Source organism: Lithobates pipiens, unplaced genomic scaffold (genome assembly GCF_037356315.1).
Source record: "Lithobates pipiens isolate NorthernLeopardFrog02 unplaced genomic scaffold, aLitPip1_a1.2 Scaffold_23, whole genome shotgun sequence".
Lineage (NCBI taxonomy): Eukaryota > Metazoa > Chordata > Amphibia > Anura > Ranidae > Lithobates > Lithobates pipiens.
In genome coordinates, this window is record NW_027507785.1 from 108,285,756 (window position 1) to 108,304,718 (window position 18,963).

Below are 18,963 nucleotides of genomic sequence, written 5' to 3' on the forward strand. Positions count from 1 at the left end.
GTATATTTCCAGGTGGCAAGACCTTTCCCATCTCATCTTGTTCTTCCTGTTTCATTTCAGGTGTCAGAAGAGGAAGTTCGGCTTCTGCCAATAATTACGGGGCCTGTAGCTGTTTTCTGGACTTGGCTTTGGCAGCAAAACTGGGAATTCCCCTTTTCCATAAGAAGCAACATCTGACAGTTCACCTAGCTGATGGCTCCATGCCCAGTTCTGGGCCTGTTACCCAAGAGACTGGGCATGGAGCACCACTCCTTATCTTACCTTACCGTAACTGAATCTGGTCATGGAGAGTTCCTATGCTTTGATGTTCTGAGCTCACCCATGTTCCTGGTCATCTTAGGCGCACAATCCGCAAATTAACTGGTCCTACTGCTGACAGCCATCTGCCTACCGAGAGTTCGTTGATGTCTTTAACAAGAAAAATGCTTATGTCCTTCCTCCTCACTGGCCATATGATTGTCCAATTGAGCTACTCGCAGGTTCCGAGATACCCTTTTGCCGCATATTCCCTCTCTCTGAAAAGGAGCTTGAGACATTACGGCTATACCTTGATGAGAACTTAGAAAAGGGGTTCATCTGTCCATCTTCCTCTCTCGCTAGCGCTGGTATCTTCTTTGTGGAAAAGAAAGATAAGACTCTACGGCCATGTGTGGATTACAGGGAACTTAACAAAATCACCTTTATAAAACCGCTACATGCTCCCTCTTATTCCAGAACACTTTCAAAGATTCCGCAATGCCCGAATCTTTACTAAGTTAGATCTATGAGGTGCCTATAATCTGATCCACATTTGTGAAGGTGAAGAGTGAAAAATGGCATTTAGAACATGATTTGGGCACTTTTTTAATACTTCGAGATGTTATCTTTCGACTCTGTAATGCGCCAGCCACATTCCAGCATCTGGTAAATGATATTTTTCAAGCATTCCTGGATCACGAGGCAGGGAGCAGATCAATGATGCAGCGGATGATCTCGGAGCTTGCAGTGCTGAGTCTGAGCTCAGTGTATCTAAGGTGAGTGTGGGGATCGGAGGTGACAGTAATGTGCATCGCTGAGTGTGTGTGTCTCTCTCTCCCCCTGGGCTCCTCCGATAGGCTGCTTTCAAGATAGTCTGTAAGTAACCCGCACTGCTTGTGCATTGGGGCCACATCACGGCTGACTCAGAATCCTCTTTGCTCCACTTTCCTTCTACTGAGCTGCTCCGTAGCCTCCAGCTTCTGCCCTGCTCACAGTTTGAGAGCTGTGAGTAGGAGAGTTTGGAAAAATTTGAGAGCTGTGAGTAGGAGAGCCAGGAAGAGAGAGACAGAGGATGGCATTCTGTGCTGGAGGAACGAGAGAACGTTACTTGTAAAAATAAGGGGAGGAGGTAATCTTAGCAGAGCAAGCAGCTGAACATCATACACTCAGTCCTTTGAGGCTGAACTGTATACTATGTCCTGTGAGGCTGAGCTGTATACTATGTCCTTTGAGGCTGCGCTGTATACCGTATATACTCGAGTATAAGCCGAGATTTTCAGCCTCTTTTTTGAGGCTGAAAGTGCCCCCCTCGGCTTATACTCGAGTCATCGCTGTCTGCCCGCTCGATCAGCGTGTCGAGCAGACAGACAGCGGCCATTCTGATTCAAAAGCCGCGCCTCCGGCTCCCCCTTCGCCTGTGATAGGCGGAACACTGAATTTCCCAGCAGCCTGTGTTCCGCCTATCACGGACTTCGTATCATCCTCGTACTACGGACGAGGATGATACGACGTCTGTGATAGGCGGAACACAGGCTGCTGGGAAATTCAGTGTTCCGCCTATCACAGGCGAAGGCGGCGGCGCAGCTTTTGAATTTTACAATGGCCGCCGACGAACGAAGAGGGCACGGGACGGAGGCAAGGCACAGGACGGCACGGCACGGGACGGGACGGGACGGGACCGGAGGCAAGGCATGGCGGCGAGGCACGGCGGCGAGGCACGGAGGCAAGGAGGCTCGGCACGGGACGGAGGCTCGGGACAAAGGCTCAGGACACAGGTAGGCTGGACACACACACACACACACACACACACACACACACACACACACACACACACACACACACACACAGGGATGGATGGATGGATGGAGACACACACACACAGGGATGGATGGACGGACACACAGGGATGGACGGACACACAGGGATGGACGGACACACAGGGATGGACGGACACACACACAGGGATGGACAGGCATGTCTTACCCTCGGCTTATACACGAGTCAATAAGTTTGCCAGTTTTTTTGGGGGTAAATTGGGGGCCTCGGCTTATATTCGGGTCGGCCTATACTCGAGTATATACGGTACTATATGTTCTGTGAGTCTGCACTTTATACTATATGTTCTGTGAGGCTGCACTGTAAACTATATGTCCTGTAAGGCTGCGCTATATACTATGTCCTGTGATGCTGAGCTGTATACTATGTCTTGTGAGGCAAAGCTGTATACTATATGTCCTGTGAGGCTGAGCTGTATACTATGTCTTGTGAGGCTGAGCTGTATACTATGTCCTGTGAGGCTGAGCTGTATACTATGTCATGTGAGGCTGAGCTGTATACTATGTCTTGTGAGGCTGAGCTGTATACTATGTCTTGTGAGGCTGAGCTGTATATTCTGTCCTGTGAGGCTGCACTGTATACTATATGTCCTGTGAGGCTGCGCTGAATACTCCTGACACTATGAGTGGAATACAGGGGACGGAGTGGGTGGATTCTATAAGTGTGGCTTATTTGAAGTGGGATGGGTCAAAAAGGAAGGAAGGGGTCTTGTGGCCCCCCAACCTAAAACTTCACCAGCCACCACTGTGAGAAGCGGCACCCATGACTGAGCGCCTGTGAATATGTTTATCGTGAGCAAAGCGTGGATTTGTTTTCAGATGTGGCACTTAAAGGTTATAGTCCGACATTAACATTTAACATTAAAATAATTATTCACATCCAAAATTAGGAAAATGCCAAAAATAGACAACTGGTGATCTGTGGTCCTCCAAAGTCAGAGTTTTCATGGTACACTGATACATATGATTTATTGACCATCTAGTAATCCAATCATTGTACCATTTAGAAGATATGTTAATCGCACATCACGCCATGACAATCCAAACACAGAAAAACTTGAAGTAAACATCTTTATGTAATTAGTGAACTGCTATAAGCATTGTCATTTTTGTGACAATTCTCTTTGAAGGTCACGTCTTTGTTGTTTCATAGTGTTTATCATAATTCATGTAATGGTATTAAAAAGAATTACGGAATAATCATTGCCCAGACTGCCTGCACTGTGATCATATAACTACACCCTGGTTATTTTGTTGTTAAGATTCAACAGGTAATATAAAGCAAGCTTGAAATTACATACACGCTGTAGGGGCTCTGAGGTTAAAGTAGAACTATGAGTAAAACGTTTTTTTTTTTTCATTTTGAAGAGAGTAGGGGAAGGTGATAACCCCTGTCAGACTTTCTTTTTTTTTTACATCTGTGTCCCATTGGGGAGATTTCCCTTTATTTCCTGTCCCATAGCCATAATAGAAAGTGAGAGGAAACCCCTGCAAATTAAGGGAATCCCTTGGGGACCCCAGGACACCTGATCTAGTGTCCCCATTGGAAGATCCAATGGCTCCTGATGCCCCAGCAAATCCAGCGAGACCCGGAAGGGGAGAGAGGAGCTGCAGACGTGCACGTCGCTGGATTAAATGATGGCTCAGGTAAGTTAAAGGGGGGTGAGCGGGGATGATGATGATGCATAAACATTTTTTACCTTAATGCAAGTAATGCATTAAGGTAATAAATGTTTGGGCTTTAGAACCACTTTAAGCTGCAAAGGCAAACAGCTGGGGGTCTGTAGCTGCAACAAAAATTATACCTCTGTCATGTTTGGTATGGGTCTATGCCACAAATGCCCTGCAAACACGTGATGCAATGCAGTGGTATGGCATTTACAGAGTTAAAACTGGCGGTGAGAATGCTTTGGCACCACAGCAGCCTCTTCCCCCAGCATTCAGCGTTGTCACTGTGCACCAAGAAAGACCTATTAGTAAAGTAGCCAGGGGTGGCCCGTCCATTAGGGGCACCCGGGCGCCACCCCCTCTCTCCAGGCCACCCCCTATATGCAATGTATAGATTCATGCATAGCATGAATCTATCCATGGCTGCCTCAGCCACCCGTTATTCTTGCGTCCGGCACCTTTCAGGGCACCGGCGCATGAATTACAGCGGCCAGGGTTTTTTTAAGCACCTGATTATAGCCAGAGGCTCTAATAGGCTTCAAAATAGGGTGGGTTTGGGATGCAGAGAGTGTGACCAGAGCCCACCCAGGTGTGTTGCAACAGCGAATGAATATTCGCTGTTGCAACACTGATCCTCTTCCCGGCAAATTGGGAAGCAGGTCTGATACCTATCACTCGATTGGCTGAAAGGACAGGCGATCCTATTGGACACCTAAGAGGAAGGGAGGATATGCATAGCAGAAATGAGGAGGAGATAAGCCGCTGACCGATGCCTGGATGCCCGATCCCCACCGCTGCTCCTCGAATGCCCGCCGATGCCTAGATGGGGTAAGTGCTGGTGGACTGGCCGGCAGACAGTGGAGGGTGGGGAATGTTTGGGTTGCCACAGAGAGGTTTGGTCGTTTGCCACCCCCCAAACAAAAAAAACACTGGCCGCTACTGAAAGTAGCCAAGCAGCTAAATACACTGAGAAGTATTGGTCCTGCCAAAATAATTGTAATATTTGCAACCAGTTTCATGTCTGAGGCACCTTACGGCCTGATTTACACCTATGCATTTTTAGTGCTTTTTGCATTTTGCAGATTTGTACTACAGTCCATTTAACATGGAGGTCTAGAGTTAGACTTATGACTTGCGCTAACACGCTAATGTGCTCTAACGCACACAGAAAAATACCTCACATGTGTAGTTTGAACGGTGTTTACATATGTGTGCTTCTGAGCGCAAGCTACCAGGGACAGGAGCATTTTTTTTTTACTTTATTTTTTTTTTTTTCTTTCTTTCACAACATTTTTTTTTATCACTTTTATTCTTATTACAAGGAATGTAAACATCCCTTGTAATAGGAATCATTTGTGACGGGTCCTCTTTATGGAGAAATGCAGGTCAGTAAGTCCCTATGCTCGTCGTCCGGCGGCGGCGATTCTTTCTCCGGGTCCCCGGTGACACGGGAGAGCCCGGAGAAGCACTGGATGGTGGCGAGAGGTCCCCTCCCGTCGCCTATAAGAACGATCAAGCGGTGGAACTGCCACTATGATCGTTCTAATGGTGCACAGAACCGCCAGCTGAAAACAAGGACATCTGAATGATGCCTGTAGCTGCAGGCATCATTCAGATATTCCCACTGAAAGTCATATGACGTCCTTGGGTGGGAAGTGGTTAAAAAAAGGAAACACAGTTGATTGATAATAAATGGCTTCAGCCGAACACTAACTATGAGTGAAATAAATGTTTTTGTGTTATCATTCAAATTCTCTGAAAAATGGCCAAGAGATCATAAATTCTGCCAGGGTATCTAAACTTATGAGCACAACTATATATAGTATATAAAATGCAATTTTTATTTTTCAAAAGGTATTTCCCAGTGCTAAACCTTTCATTCAGTTTCTAAATTGCTACATTTGTAAATGTCAAAAGCCAGTATAAAGGAATAGTAGTAGTAAAAATAAGCCCTTCGTGTTTTTTTTGTTTTTTTTAGTATAATTCGCCTTTAGAGGGCAGTGGCAGGGGGTGTATCTTATGCTTACATACTTTTTCTAATAGGTGTCCCTTGTTCCCATCTCAAAAAGTTGGGAGGTATGCTATAAAGACCATATTTTGTGCACTAAATTTGTTCAAGCAGGAAGGTTCGGAGTTCATACATCAGTACTATGTGCAAGGATGCTTACTGTATTTTACACACATATGTACGTAGATCACACCTCCCCCTTAAATAGTAGATTATATTATTTGAATGTTTGAATTATTTGAATATTTGCAATTATAGGATCTAGAGGAATTTTTATGCAGGCATATGCTCATACAGAATTTACAAATGCAGCAATTTAGAAATCAGATGAAAGGTTTAGCACTGGAAAACACTTTTTGATAGATAAAAAGTGCATTTTATATACATCTACTGTATTTATTGGCGTATAACACTCACTTTTTCGCCATGAAAATTGGGTACAAATAGTGTGTGCGTGTTATACGCCAATACTACAATTTTAGTTGCCTCGGAGGGGACAGGGAGGAGGGTGGGACGAGCGCTGTCAGATTACATACAGTGAAAATCTCCTGTTTACTTGGCGGCCTCTGTAATAGGAAGTCCCGTCTCCTGGGCCACCACTGTTCTGTCTATCATAGGATATTCACATTGTATGCAATCTGACGGCACTCGTCCCGCCCCCCCCTCCCTGTCCCCTCTGGGCTGCAGATGGGCACTGACCTTTATTTTGCTTCAAAGTTCCTTATTTCAAATTTAAGTTTTTTTCCTGAAACTTCCCTCTTAAAATGAATGTGCGTGTTATACGCTTGTGCGCGTTGTACGCCGATAAATATGGTATATAGATCAGACCAAAGTGAGGGAGATATGAGGAGGAATGAGGGACATTGCTCCAAATCAGGGACAGCCCCTCGAAATCAGGAACAATTGGGAGCTATGACTATATTCAAGGACCCCAAAAAAACAATGAATTATAAATATAGTTTACAAAGATAGAAACAAGAGTATACTGCATGATGCATGGATACCTCCCAACTTTCTAAGATGAGACAGGAGCCATTCACAGTGGCGCAGAAGGCCATACACCGTAAAAAAAACAGCATATTTCTGTGCATGCAGATCACAGGCGTTTGTGTACAGGCACCAACACAAATCAATGATAAGCTGTGGATGTAAGCTAGCAACCACCATCTGAAACCTGGTTCACACCTATGCAGGAGGCAGTTTGCATATTCCAGGTGCATTTTGCGTTTTTCAGTACACATTTTTGATCCATAGAAGTCTATAGAGTCAAAAACCAGAAAAATGCTCCGATGTGAACGTGACCCACAGTAGGCTGGATTCACACCTATGCATTTTTAGTGCTTTTTGCTTTTTGCAGATTTGCACTACAAAACGTGTTCCATAGGAAACCATTATAAATGGACTGTAGTACAAATCTGCAAAATGAAAAAAGTACTAAAAATGCATAGATGTGAATCCAGTCTAAACAATGTAACGACTATTGTGCTTTTCTGCAAAACTGAAAACACACTAAAAATGCATAGGGGTGAACTAGGCCTAAATGATTTTGCATGCATTCAGGGACGGATGTGCAGCCGTAGCCTGCCATTAATTAGTACAGATCGCTATTTGAAAACACCTTTGACTCCCAGGCACAGAAATGCGCTTATTTTTTGTATGGCCCCCCTGTGCACATGTGAATGAGCTCATAGCAAAGAAGTATGTAGGCAAAGGACATACCATCCGGTTACATGGACTAGTAAAAAATAATAATTCAGGAACCATTGGTAAAACCATATGTAGTTTTTATTTTATTTTTCTCCACTTTTTTTTCTTTATGCTTTTCAAAATGACAAATGCAGATGTTGGATGAAAGGTTCAATTTTGTTTATTTCTTATAGATATCTATACATCAGAGTGAAAAGAAGGATATCTGAGGAGGAAAGAGGGATGCAGGGATTTGATTCCAAATGCGGGACATTTGGGAGCTACATATAAACACTGCTACATAATTTATATACAGCAGAGCCGCTCATTTACACTAAGTTGGTACGCCAAGTTGGAAGTGTGAAAAGAAGTCAGCATAATCTTTCTTTCTGTAGAATTGTACACCAGCACCTGCTTCTTCCGCTTCATTTCCTACCAATGCTTGCTCTGCATGCTGTAAGACACAGGCCAAAGAACAATGTAAGGGATGGCATTTGGTCTTTTGTGGACGTCTCCAGTACCCATCTGTCATTTCTTTACCCAAAGACAACAGAGGAGGCTCAGCACTATTGTAAATCGTTTAACCTTTGTGATCATATGCTGTAGGCACCATAAAAATGAAGGCATAAGGCCTACATGGCTTCTTTAGTGAACTTATTAGGTCAAATGTATGTTTTGCTTAGAAAACTCATACAAAAAACAAACATTTCTTATAGTGTAATTTACTACTTCTCAGATATGATGGCAGTATTTGTTTTCTTTTTTAGGGTCCTTTCACACGGGGCGGATCAGTTCTGATCCGCCCCGTGGATATCCGTTTGCTCAGCGGGGATCACTCCGCCGATCCCCGCTGAGCAGGGAAATGACAGCTCCGTCTCTGCACACTGCGCAGGGACGGACCTGTCACAGCGCCGCTCTCCCCTATGGGAGATCGGATGACGACGGACCGCAGTGCCCGTCGTCACCCGATCCGATCCGCAGACGGATGGAAAAATAGCTTTTTCCTCCGTTACACTTTTTCAGATCGGAGCGGGTCGGATGTCAGCGGACATGTCACCGCTGACATCCGACGCTCCATAGAGCTCTATGGAGCACCCGTTCAGGTCCGCCTGAAAAACTGACAGGCGGGCCTGAACGGCACGTCAGTGTGAAAGAGGCCTAAGGCTTTCTTTCCTTTAATTTCACCTGATGATCTGGCCAGACAGTTTACTTTTTCAAAAGAACTAGCTGCCTGCAGATGTAGCAGTTAGAGGGATGAGACAAACCACTTACCACTGACGGGTGCTTACAACGATCAGCTTTATTTATGTAAAACCTTTATCCCTAAAGGAAAAAACTGCTGTAACTGCTTATGTGTTAGCTGGAGTTTGGCTTCAGTTTGTTAATATATCTAAATCTGCCAGTCCACCTAACACTCCCCTCCCTGATTAACAATGCTGCTGTCCAAAGCTGTATCTGTTGCTCCTTCATTTAGAGTGTAGGCACTCTAATACAAGAACTATGTTTCTCACTAGATCACCGGCAGACAACAAGGTTAAAAAAAGCCTAAAAAAAAACAAACAATGCAATCATCACATATAAGTAATAGTAAACTGCAATATATGAAATTTTTGGTTTTGGGTTTCTTACCATTTAAATTCACATGAATAGCACCCAAGATACTAAGAGATCAAAATGTACAAGGTAAACTGTTAGCTCAGCCTTGTTTAAAAGCAAGTGTAGAACACCTATTCCAGATTATTAGATAAATTGTGTACAAGTTGGATGTATAAGCACTGAGTGCCCTTGAGTCTATTAGAGAAGATGTGCTACAGACAAATCCAAGTTCTCATTACGGAGTTATGCCCAAGCTATTATGTAGCAATCCAACCACTCATACTCAATGTCTACAGTATTTCCCATGGAAAACAAAAAATAATAATTTAATAAACCACTCTTTGGAGGAGTGAAGTGAAGGTACTGCTGGTGGTCCGCTATTTAAAGTGGTTGTAAACAATTACAACACACTTTGACCTACAGGTAAGCCTAGATTAAGGCTTACCTGTAGGACCAAGAAATATCTCCTAAACCTATACGGTTTAGGAGATATTTGCCCGAAGACAGGCACCGCTGTCTACGGCGCATGCGCCGTAGACAGCGGCGCGCAGGCGCACTGAGCGCGGCATTTCCAAGAATGGAGCTGCCGCGCGTGTCGGCTCCCGTGCGCATGCGCGGGAGTGACGACATCGCGGCTTCGCCGAATGACAGCGGCGGAGCTGCGAGACCCCACCGACAACATGGATGCGCCGGACTACAGGGGACAGCGGTGACATCGCTGGCTCCTGTGTCAGGTAAGTGACACATAATGGGCTACTATGCGATGCATAGTAGCCCATTATGCTTTGCCTTTGCAGGGAATGAAAGAGGAAGTAAACTCATCAGGGTTTACTTCCTCTTTAAAGTGCTATTAAAGCCTGTTTTTTGTTTTTGTTTTTTGTTTTGTTTTTTAAAACAACAAACATTTAATGCTTACCTTTTAAAAAAATATAAACTGAAGGAACACTATCATCGTTTAAATGCTACAAAGAATATAACAGAATATGTAAAAAGAAAATCAAGGACACAAAAATTCTAAATGAACGACACATTGCAAAAGATAGTAGGACACACCCCAACAAAAATATTCAAGGGGGCGTGGCTGAGACTGGCATGTGAGAGGACGTGCATCACGGAGCTCCCACACTGATCCTGTAAAGATCCTCTTCCCAGCCAGCTAATACACCCGAAATCAGGCTGATCTCAGCACAGGGGATCCCACTGGTGTGTGTGCCTGGAACCGCGACCGCGGTCCGTGGAGAGTATGATGACCTGAAAACACGTGGAGACCGGGACGCCAGATTCCCAACATGGCGCCGCAGCTCCTCTCTCACAGTGTGCTCATGGCAAGGAGAAGCACAAGGATCCTGGTAAGGCTCCTAAGACCCCTACAAGCACAGCGAAAGACCCCCCGAGGGACATGTTATACTATGCCCAGAAAATAGTGCCCCAGACGGCCCAGGGGAGTGGGGAGGACATGTCTGCCACCTCTGTGGTGTCACATACTCAGCAGGAGGAGGGGAGCAACGCACAGGGCCCTGTGGCGTCCCCCAGCCGGAGCCTTCCTACTATGGAGGAGGAGGATGAGGGAGAGGAAGCAGCTCAGCCATCCTTAGCAGACATACTAAGGGCAGTACAGCGATGCACAGCTTCAGTTCATACTCTGCATGATCAGTTTGGTGGTCTGAAGGAAGAACTGGGGTTTATTAGGCATGACCTACAGAAAACAAGGGAGCGCACCACCACGGCGGAAGGCCGCATCAGTGAGATAGAGGAAAAGCTGACACCCCTGCTGAGAGACACACAAATTACAGCCAGGATTGCTAGAGCGAATGAACTGAAATATGACGAAATTGAGAATCGATTGAGACGGAATAATATCCGTATTGTGGGGCTCCCCGAGAAGACGGAGGGTAGGGACCCCACAGACTTTGTTGAACACTGGCTGCTGGAGGTGTTTGGGAAAGAAGTGTTCACACCATTGTACTCGGTTGAACGAGCGCATAGGGTACCGCCCAGGCCCCTTCCACCAGGGCAACCGCCCCGCACTATAATAGCCAGGTTTAAAGATAAAGAAATAGTACTGCGCCAGGCAAGAGAGCGACGCAATGTCCAATATAACGGGGCATGCATCTCATTCTATCCTGACTACTCAGCAGAGATACAGAAGCGCAGAGCAAGATTTACTGATGTCAAAAAACGTTTGCAAAGGCTTAGAGCGTCATACGCCATGTTGTTCCCGGCGAAACTGCAGATTACGGCGGGGGCAATCCCACTTTTTTGAGGCAGTTGCCGAGGCGTCCGCGTGGCTGGATGCTAATGAACACATTATCAGACAAGCGGGAAGAAATGCGGCGGAAGGAGACTGACCAGACCTCCACTTCAGCATGATTGTATAGCGATTGTCATTACACCAATTTGCTGGGAAGCCATTACCTACTGATTTTCCACAAGCGTGAGCAAGTGAAGTTATTTTTCACACAGTTAAGCAACAGTTAAGCAACACTTTGGTTTGGAACATTCAGTGGTTTAATTGAAGAGCCACTTGGAGTTTTTGGGTATGTTCAACCCAAGTTTTTTTGTACACTTTTTCTCTCAGTATTCCCCCCTTCTACTGAATGTTGTTTATCCCCTATTTTGCTGCATGGAGGGTCCGCTCTCACTTTTTGGAGAGGGCTACCCTCTCTGCCCCTGCGGGGTCCGGGAGAATTTTTGCTTTACAGTTGTGATTTTTATGTTTTTGTTCTGTTGTTACCGCAGCTTCAGCTCGAGTAGGAACCGGCAGGCGTACAGGAGGGACTGTGTTCTATGCTGTTTCGTCTTCCATGCCATGGCAAACTCAGTTTATTGGGACTCAAGGTATCAAGATTTTGTCACACTTGGCGCCCCACACATATGCACGCCCTAAAGCGCCTAGGGCACACACGAAGCCTTACCCTATTATGTTGATGAGTGACTATCTTCATGTGTAATGTACCTTTGTTGTCTTGGAACATTAGGGGCATTCAGAATCCTCTGAAACGATCTATGGTTTCTACTATCCTTAGGAAATATTCCCCTGCCATTTATGCACTGCAGGAGACTCACTTGGTGCCGGAGACGATCTCCTGCCTGGGATTTTCCTGGGTGGGTAGTGCGTTCCATTCCACTCACACCTCGTATTCCAGGGGGGTGAGTGTACTGGTACACTGGGCCATAGCTTTCCAACTGCTGGATAAATTGATAGATACTGAGGGGAGATATGTGATCCTACTGTGTAAAATTTACCAATTGCATTGTATAATTGCTGCTGTATATGTGCCACCTCCTTTCACGACAGAGGTGTTGAGGGTCATGCTGACGTACCAATTGGGTCACTCGGATGTACCCTTTATTATAGTGGGCGACTTTAATTGTTACATGGATCCAGTCCTGGATAAGCATCCACCTCCGGCGGCCTCCAACACGAGGGCTCGAACGGCATTGCGGAAGTTTACGGAGGAGTTTGGATGGGCTGATCCGTGGCGCAATCGTAATCCACTACAGAAACAATTTTCTTGTTTTTCGAAGACCCACCTCTCTCTGTCGAGAATTGATCTGTGTCTCTGTTCGCCTCAGGCAATCCATTTCTTGGAGGATATTAGGTATTTGGTGAGGGGTATATCCGATCATTCGCCCCTATTGGTTTGCTTGGTTGCCAAGCCGGCTACAGATTTGCCGAGGGCACCATGGAAACTCAATGCATTTTGGCTTAATCTATTTCCCTCCCATGACAGGGTGTTGACTGAGATCTCTGAGTTTTGGAGCCGACATGAGGATTACCCTGATTTAAGGCTTGTATGGGAGACATTTAAAGCACATCTTAGGGGACTCCTGATCAATGAGGTGGCGGAAATTAAATCCAAATCACATGCTATCAGGGAACAGACGGAACGACTGGTTAGCCGACTGGAGGCAGACTACATTGCTGACCCCTCTGAGACAGCAAGGGCGGCGTGGCTAGCTGCGCATGAGGCGGTTACCCGGATCTCCAAGGAGGCGGCTGACAGGAAAAGATTTTTCCACAAGCAGGCCTTCTATGAGGAGGGAGAGCAAACGGGCCATCTTTTGGCCAAAATTGTTAAGGTCTCCCAGACGTCCCCGTCTATTGGAGCGTTGCGCGCTGAGGGAGGGAGGCTGGTAAACACCCAAGCTAAGGTTATGACAGAATTGGTGAGATTTTACTCAGATTTGTACAAATCCAGGGCGTCTTATTCGACCACTGAATTAGGAGAATGCCTGCAGGGAATTGATCTGCCTAAACTTTCTGACTCTCACAGAGCACTCCTGGACTTTCCAATTAGCTTGGAGGAACTACAAGGGGCTCTTAGCCTCTTCCCGAACTCTAAGGCCCGGGGGGACGATGGTCTCCCAATGGAGGTCTTTAAACAATATGGGGAGGCAATTCTGCCTCACCTATTGAGAGTTCTTAATTATGCAAGGGAATGCCAAAGTCTGCCTGACTCCATGACCAGGGCTAATATTGTTCTCCTTCTAAAACCAGGTAAAGACCCCTTAGACCCGGGCTCATATAGACCGAAATCCCTTCTGCAGAGCGATATCAAACTCCTGGCCAAGGTTTTGGCCTTGAGATTGAATGGGGTCATCTCCTCCATTATACACGCGGACCAGGCAGGTTTTATGCCCCAAAAGTCTACAGCCATTAATCTCCAAAGGCTCTACCTGAATCTTCAAACAGAAGGAGAGAATTTGGGTGATCGGGCCTTGCTCTCGCTGGATGCCCACAAGGCGTTTGATAGCGTGGAGTGGGAATACTTATGGGCTGTCATGGGTAAGTTTGGCTTCGGCGAAGGGTTTCTGTCATGGGTGAAGCTCTTATATTGCTCGCCTCGGGCGACTATCAGAGAGGCGGGACATGTTTCCGCCCCATTCTCCCTGCACAGGGGCACTCGCCAAGGGTGCCCACTGTCGCCCCTCCTGTTTGCCGTGGCCATCGAACCCATGGCATCCTTGATTAGAGCAAATCAGAGGATACAAGGCTTCCAGTATGGGAAATTCCAGGAAAAAATCATGCTATATGCAGATGATACCATGCTACTTCTGGGAGACACATCTGATTCCCTGCGGGAGGCTATGTAGACGATAGGAAAGTTTGGTGTGTATTTAGGACTAAGTATAAACTGGACCAAATCCTCCCTGCTGCTGCTGGATGCTAATCCGGACAGTGATGGTCGGATGATACATAGCGTGCCTGTGTCCATGGGTCTGAAGTACCTGGGTATACAGGTCACGTCGGATCCTCTTGATTATGTCTCCCTTAACCTGACCCCACTTTTAAATAGAATTCGAAATAAAACTAAAATCTGGTCCCGTCTTAAGATGTCACTGGTCGGTAGAGTCAATTTGATAAAGATGATCTTTATGCCCCAACTTTTATATATTTTGCACAATACCCCTATGGTAATCCCTCTGAAATTCTTTTGCATTATTAACTCCATTTTTAGAGCTTTTATTTGGTTAGATAGACCCCCCCCCCTGATTAAACTGGAACAATTACAACGGTCAAAGGAGGCGGGGGGCCTCGCCCTCCCTAATCCTTGGGCCTACTACCTGGCAGCACAGGCACAACATATAGCAAGGGCTATGCAGGGGGGGGACAGGGGAAGAGGAGGAGACCCTATGCTTGGACCCAGTTAAGGCCCTGATGTGCCTGACCTCTGGCCATGGTAATGTACCCTCGGGAATGGAGGCCTTGGCATACGCAAAATCAAATAAACGACTGCCCACCTATGCCCTTATGCAGAAAATTTGGAATAAACTACGACAAATGCAGGGGGTGGAGGGCTTCACTGAGTACATCCCTATATGGGAGAATAAGCATTACGAGGAGTTGCTACTGCTGGATTGTGGTGCTCGGTGGAGGAGACACGGGGTCATGTACTTGGGTCAAACTCCCTTCCCCGATTTGAGGGAGAGATTTCACTTGCCGCAGTCTATGCTTTACTATTACTTGCAACTGCAACATGCAGTGAAGGCTCAAACAGGGGGGCCCCGTCGACTCTTTCACCGACCCCGATCTTCTGATCTATGGTTAATGTGACACAGTTTCAGGGTTTTATCTCCAGAACTTATTCCATGGTCCTCGCTGCCTGCCTCGGGGGATTCCCGCAGACGGCACTGAGTAAATGGGAGAGGAATTGCGGTACATTCGAGGAGGAGCAATGGGAGGAGGCCCTACAGGCAGTACAATACTGCTCACTAAATGTGGCCCAGCGGCTATCTCAACTATATATTGTGCTCAGAGTTCACTACACGCCGGATAGGCTGTTTAGGATGGGGGTGCGACAGGACTCAGATTGCCCTAGGTGTGCCAGGGATCACGGTGATTTGATCCACCTGCTGTGGAGATGCCCCAAACTACACCTATTCTGGACAGGGGTACTGGACACTATTAACAGAGTGTTTCAGATTACCATACCCTCAGACCCAAAACCATGTCTCCTTGGGATCCTGGATGACGTTTCCATGGGGAACAATAGTGGACAGGCCGTGGCCAGGGCCCTGTTCCAAGCACGGAAGATGATTCTTTGGCACTGGAAGGCGCCCGAGCCCCCCACACTGGGGGAATGGATCGCCCAAATGGGGGATACTCTTAGGATGGAAAAGTAAATTTTTCAACATAGAGGGCATCCGGAAAAATTTGAGAAACTCTGGGCTTTTTGGTTGGATACTCCTGGCCTTTCACTGGTTGACTTAGTTCTGGACAGAATGCTGAGATAAGGGTTAGGGGAGTGAAATTAGAATGAGAGGGGCAGTGACTGTTAGACATCCACTGAAAATACATGACTGTATGGGTGAATCAGGGGACAGGTGAAATGTAATGCATTAATTGCTGTGGAGGCTGGGGCGCTGAGGCATGTGAAGCAGTGAAATAATTGTCTGTATATTCCTTTTGTAAGGATGAACAAGTTTGTACACTGTGCCAAAGATTTGAATTTGAGATGTAAGCTGCAAGTTGTACTCAAATGTTTTGTTGTTACTCAATAAACTTTTCTGATTTAAAAAAAAAATATTCAAATACATTAATAGTAAAAAGGTCAGGTCTGAGCATGTAGGCCCTTTACAAAATAATCTAGAGTGGGTGAGCGGGGACAAAGAGAAGGCTAATTTATGAAATACTTTCTTCAGTTCTGTGTAAATAAAGAAGCATGGGGGAGCTTGTGTCCATAATGGGGGTGGTATTGGCACAGCCCCAAATGATCCACAATGGCTCAAAAATGATATGGTCCAGACAAATTTTGACAGAATAAAGGTGGATAAAGCACCTGGACCAGATGGCATCCACCCACAGAATCTAAAAGAATTGAGCTCTGTCATTTCAAAACCATTGTTTCGAATTTTTAGTGACTCGTTATTGACTAGAATGGTACCACTGCTTTGGCGTAAGGCCAATGTGGTGCCCATATTTAAAAAGGGATCAAAGTCTTTACCAAGTAACTATAGACCTGTTAATTTAACTTCTATCGGAGGGAAGATACTGGAGTGTTTATTAAAAGATCATAGATGAATTCTTGCTGGGAAAAAAATATTTTAAGCAACAGACAGCATGGATTCATGAAAGACAGAAGTTGTCAAACAAACCTGATTTCTTTTTATGGGGAGTTAGGTAAAACCTTGGACCAGAGGGGTGTAGATGTAGTATACTTGGATTTTGCAAAAGCGTTTGACACAGTTCCCCAGACACAGCTCATGTGTAGGGTAAAGTCCACACTGCAGGGGTCTCAAACTGGTGGCCTTCCAGCTGTTGCGAAACTACAAGTCCCGTCATGCCTCTCTGCCTGTGGGAGTCATGCTTGTAACTGTCAGTCTTGCAATGCCTCATGGGACTTGTAGTTTCGCAACAGCTGGAGGGCCACTAGTTTGAAACGCCTGGTATACAGGCTTGGAAATATCAGTTTGTAAATGGATAGAAAACTGTCTGAAAACTCAAATTCAGAGAGTAGTGGTTAATGATTCTTACTCTGAATGGTCTAATTGGTTATAGTGTACCCGAAGGTTCGGTGTTGGGACCCTTACTTTTTAATACATTTATAAATGATATAGGGTCTGGGATTAAAAGTACCATTTCTGTCTTTGCAGATGACAGCAAGCTATGCAGTGGATTAATGTCCTTGCAGGATGTCTCCAATTTACAAGCTGACCTCAATACACTATAAAAAGTCCACATGCGGTGCTAAAAAGAGTGTCACAGTCCTTTACATGAAAAAGGAAAACGGGAATCCCATCAACAGCTTCAGTGTTTGTTAACAGCACTCCTCACCACAGTGACAATCAAAATCTCCTTACCAGAAGGAAAAGAATAAGAGGCTCGTATGATCAACAGCTCACACGCCAATCTCTTCATAAATGATCAGCACTGTGGCAGTTTGGAGGAATGACTTGCTTCAAACACCTCTCTAGATTACCAGGACCATTGGGACAAACCTGGCTCACTTGTGTATCGTTTACAATCATGATGTCATCAATAAAATAATGATGCAGCACATAGTGAAGGCCATATGGTAAATTGAATTAATTTAATAAAGTTGTACTTACATCACAGAAGTAAAAACAGGCATTGACATGTAAAATCATAAAATTCAGCGTCTCTCAGCATGCTTGTGTCTCCAAGGCCAGTCTGAATATTCCGTCCAATAGGACTTCGTCAGAAGAACACCCATTTATGTGAAATCCGGATATCGCACCCACTGGAAGTCGCCAGCTGGAACGCATCACGTGTCCAGGATTGCGTTCCACCAGACCCAAACAGGAAGCGCGCACACCCGGATGTCACACCTATCTCAATATGTCAGCCGGGACGCATTGCGGGACCATGATTGCATTCCACCTACAGAAGTACACAGAAACACACAGGGACACTGGGAACCACAGGCGTGCACACGGGGTGTGACAAATGTGCCTGGACACACCCTAACCTTGGGGTCGGCAACCCATTGCTTGTGATCTACTGGGCATTTGCGTGCAGGTGATGTGAAGACTACGATCCTTCCTTGCTGACCCCTGGGACCTGGACAGAAGGGGTGGCGGCGGCTAAAATAAATATGTATTTTTCTCCTGAAGAAGGTGAAAGTTGGCTTCTCCCTCTCTCCCTCTTGCCAGCATTCAGCTGCTACAGGCTGCCCTGTGTGCCCCCCCTTCCAAAATCCACCAGGATTGTTTCAGGAAGGAAAGCGGGAATGGGCTGGTGAATATGTAATTTACTGGACCCTTCCTTTTCTGAATGGACAGAGTCAGTGATTGGTACCGATCACTGACTCTGTCCATTCACAACTGAAGCATAGTAAATTGTGTTTAAAAATTGGTGGGCTCGGGCACAGAGAACTGCTCCCTGTGCCCACCCAGTTGTATGATGATAGCAAATTAATATTCACTATTATCTTTTTGATTCTCCTCCTGGCCAATCAGGAAGCAGGTGCTAAGCTCCGATTGGCCAAGAGAAGTGATCATATTGGCCGCCGAGGAGGAACAGGAGATGCAGGGGAAGCCGACGTCTGCCACTGCCCGTGACCTAGATATGCGGGTGATCCGACCAATGGAGGGGGGAAAATATAGCACCAGCCGCCCCTGTATTTCACCAAAGTTCCCCCAACGGGGCTCCTAACAAAAGTAAAAATAATAATAAAAAATAATATTGTAAAGAATAATGAAAAAAGATAAAATTGAAAAAAGATAAAAAATGAAATAATAAAATACTACTGACACCATCCACTGCCCTATTGACACTATCCAGTCAGCAATCATTATCAACAAAATGGCACCAGGTTCTGCAATGTTCAGCATTGCCTTGGGCAGTGGGGTGAAGGGGACACCAACAAAAAAAATGCTAATTGCTAAATGCGCAAGAAGTGTTTATTTAATTAAAACTCTTTTAATACATTTTACAATATTTGTTTAGGATTATTTATAAGAGTGTGA

The 18,963-nt window shown here is 45.7% G+C and overlaps 1 long non-coding RNA gene across 1 annotated transcript; it reads left to right on the plus strand.

Moving 5' to 3' along the window:
* Positions 1–296: 296 nt before the first annotated feature.
* On the plus strand, positions 297–17,535 carry LOC143927796 (uncharacterized). Its single transcript, XR_013262325.1, has 2 exons — positions 297–1,013; positions 17,128–17,535. It is a non-coding gene; the product is annotated as an uncharacterized LOC143927796 (long non-coding RNA).
* Positions 17,536–18,963: the final 1,428 nt, after the last annotated feature.